Here is a 3,358-nt window from a genome sequence, read left to right as displayed (position 1 = left end):
ATCCAGAACTGCCGCATAAAGGTGTTATTTACCCCGAAGTCCTCTCTTCCCGGGGAGGGGAGAACATCGTTGTGTATATATATGTCTCGTAGGTCCTATAATATGTTCGTCTTTGTCTTGTGTCTCTGCTCTCAGCCAGTCTACATAAAGCCACTTCAGACAGGAAGCACCGAGTCCCAATCACCGGAGCCAGGACGCAGCGAGTCGGCGTGGACAGGCCACTGGACCCGGGGCCCTCTGGAGCCCACAGACGAGGTGATATGGGGCCCTCTGGAGCCCACAGAGCAGGTGAGGTGATATCAGGGCCCTCTGGAACCCACAGAGGAGGTGATATGGGACCCTCTGAAGCCCACAGAGGAGGTGATATGGGGCCCTCTGCAGCCCACAGAGGAGGTGATATGGGGCCCTCTGGAGCCCACAAAGGAGGTGATATGGGGCCTTCTGGAGCCCACGAAGGAGGTGATATGGGGCCCTCTGGAGCCCACAGAGGAAGTGATATGGGGCCCTCTGCAGCCCACAGAGGAGGTGATATGGGGCCCTCTGGAGCCCACAAAGGAGGTGATATGGGGCCTTCTGGAGCCCACGAAGGAGGTGATATGGGGCCCTCTGGAGCCCACAGAGGAAGTGATATGGGGCCCTCTGGAGCCCACAGAGGAGGTGATATGGGGCCCTCTGGAGCCCACAGAGGAGGTGATTATGGGGCCCTCTGGAGCCCACAGAGGTGATGATATTGATGCGGATAGTCTGCCGGTGATCTCACATCCCGTATTATTGTGTCTCCTCCAGGAATCCCCGCCGTAAATGAACACATCAGTGGTCTGGAGAAGCTCCTGAAGGGAGTACCAACGTTTACCCCACCGAATGCCCCCAGCGGGCAGAGGCGTAGCGGGAGCTGGTGGTTTAAAAGCACGTCCCCTCATGGTAACGTATGGAGCTTAGCTCCGCCTCTTCTCCTTATTCCTCACTTATTAAGATGCTGCACGCTGTCCCTGTTGTAGGTACGGGCCAATCAGATTGCAGCTGTTCTTTCTCTAGCTGAGGAGACAAGATTGTTAGAGGTGAGAAGAGTGGGAGATGTTCTGTAGTTCTGTGACAACTCTGCCCAGTCCATAGATACAGTAAGGTAAGTGAGCGTTGTCACCCCAGTACAGGATCACCAGTAATGCAGCCACCACCTCTGCGGACTGCTAAACTACAGCAATCACGCCAGCGTTCTTCATTCGGTGGGCGGGATTATTAAAATGAACCTGTCTTCTGCCTACTTGGCTCCGCCCACTGCCATTCTCCAATGCGTTTTCAGCTCGGTGCCACTCATCTAGTTACCGAGGACGCTGGGAGCTGAAAAGCCTTAACCATGAACACAGATCATTCCTCCTGCAGCTTTAAGAGCGGTGCAGGGTTCCGGTTCTCCTGTTACTGCCCACAGGACCGCCCACCGCGCCAACGGGACTGCTCTGAGCCCGCCCACATAAGCTATGTGCAGGTTGAAGGATCATGGGAAATGTAGTCCTGCAGCATTCCCTATGGGTGGGATGTAGGAAGTGCTGCAGAGCCTTCTTCCTGGCGGCCTCAACGATGATGTCACTGGCCATTGAACGCCGATGAGCAAGTTGGGGGAGGACCAGAGAGAAGACTGAACGTGAGCTCTAAGGTCCACTTTGACAATGGATTGTACAATGTCCTCAGGGTGAGGTCCGTGTTTACCATCCCCCATAGCTAGAAGCCGCCATATTGGATTGTACAATGTCCTCAGGGGGAGATCCGTGGTCACCATCCCCAATAGCTAGAAGCCACCATATTGGATTGTACAATGTCCTCAGGGGGAGATCCGTGGTCACCATCCCCAATAGCTAGAAGCCACCATATTGGATTGTACAATGTCCTCAGGGGGAGATCCGTGGTCACCATCCCCAATAGCTAGAAGCCACCATATTGGATTGTACAATGTCCTCAGGGGGAGATCCGTGGTCACCATCCCCAATAGCTAGAAGCCACCATATTGGATTGTACAATGTCCTCAGGGGGAGATCCGTGGTCACCATCCCCAATAGCTAGAAGCCACCATATTGGATTGTACAATGTCCTCAGGGGGAGATCCGTGGTCACCATCCCCAATAGCTAGAAGCCACCATATTGGATTGTACAATGTCCTCAGGGGGAGATCCGTGGTCACCATCCCCAATAGCTAGAAGCCACCATATTGGATTGTACAATGTCCTCAGGGGGAGATCCGTGGTCACCATCCCCAATAGCTAGAAGCCACCATATTGGATTGTACAATGTCCTCAGGGGGAGATCCGTGGTCACCATCCCCAATAGCTAGAAGCCACCATATTGGATTGTACAATGTCCTCAGGGGGAGATCCGTGGTCACCATCCCCAATAGCTAGAAGCCACCATATTGGATTGTACAATGTCCTCAGGGGGAGATCCGTGGTCACCATCCCCAATAGCTAGAAGCCACCATATTGGATTGTACAATGTCCTCAGGGGGAGATCCGTGGTCACCATCCCCAATAGCTAGAAGCCACCATATTGGATTGTACAATGTCCTCAGGGGGAGATCCGTGGTCACCATCCCCAATAGCTAGAAGCCACCATATTGGATTGTACAATGTCCTCAGGGGGAGATCCGTGGTCACCATCCCCAATAGCTAGAAGCCACCATATTGGATTGTACAATGTCCTCAGGGGGAGATCCGTGGTCACCATCCCCAATAGCTAGAAGCCACCATATTGGATTGTACAATGTCCTCAGGGGGAGATCCGTGGTCACCATCCCCAATAGCTAGAAGCCACCATATTGGATTGTACAATGTCCTCAGGGGGAGATCCGTGGTCACCATCCCCAATAGCTAGAAGCCACCATATTGGATTGTACAATGTCCTCAGGGGGAGATCCGTGGTCACCATCCCCAATAGCTAGAAGCCACCATATTGGATTGTACAATGTCCTCAGGGGGAGATCCGTGGTCACCATCCCCAATAGCTAGAAGCCACCATATTGGATTGTACAATGTCCTCAGGGTGAGATCTGTGGTCACCATCCCCCCATAGCTAGAAGGCGCCATATTGGATTGTACAATGTCCCCAGGCTGAGGTCCGTGTCCACCATCCCCAATAGCTAGAAGCCGCCATATTGGATTGTACAATGTCCCCAGGGTGAGGCCCGTGGTCACCATCCCCCATAGCTAGAAGGCGCCATATTGGATTGTACAATGTCCCCAGGGTGAGGTCCGTGGTCACCATCCCCAATAGCTAGAAGCCGCCATATTGGATTGTACAATGTCCTCAGGGTGAGGTCCGTGGTCACCATCCCCCATAGCTAGAAGCCGCCATATTGGATTGTACAATGTCC

General features: G+C 53.3%; 1 long non-coding RNA gene across 2 annotated transcripts in view; it reads left to right on the top strand.

Annotated features, from left to right (window-relative positions):
* Positions 1 to 119: 119 nt before the first annotated feature.
* Positions 120 to 3,358, top strand: part of LOC108802956 — a 5,536-nt gene continuing 2,297 nt past the window's right edge. The window contains exons 1-2 of one of the 2 annotated variants that reach the window (XR_001942247.1): positions 120 to 255; positions 787 to 921. This is a non-coding gene — a long non-coding RNA (uncharacterized LOC108802956). Of the gene's footprint in view, positions 289 to 786; positions 922 to 3,358 lie in introns of both variants that reach the window. The other variant, XR_001942248.1, reaches the window with a different exon arrangement.

The sequence above is a fragment of the Nanorana parkeri genome, unplaced genomic scaffold (genome assembly GCF_000935625.1).
Source record: "Nanorana parkeri isolate BGI_ZX_2015 unplaced genomic scaffold, ASM93562v1 scaffold3245, whole genome shotgun sequence".
Taxonomy (NCBI): domain Eukaryota; kingdom Metazoa; phylum Chordata; class Amphibia; order Anura; family Dicroglossidae; genus Nanorana; species Nanorana parkeri.
This window is presented reverse-complemented; position numbering and strand designations above follow the sequence as displayed.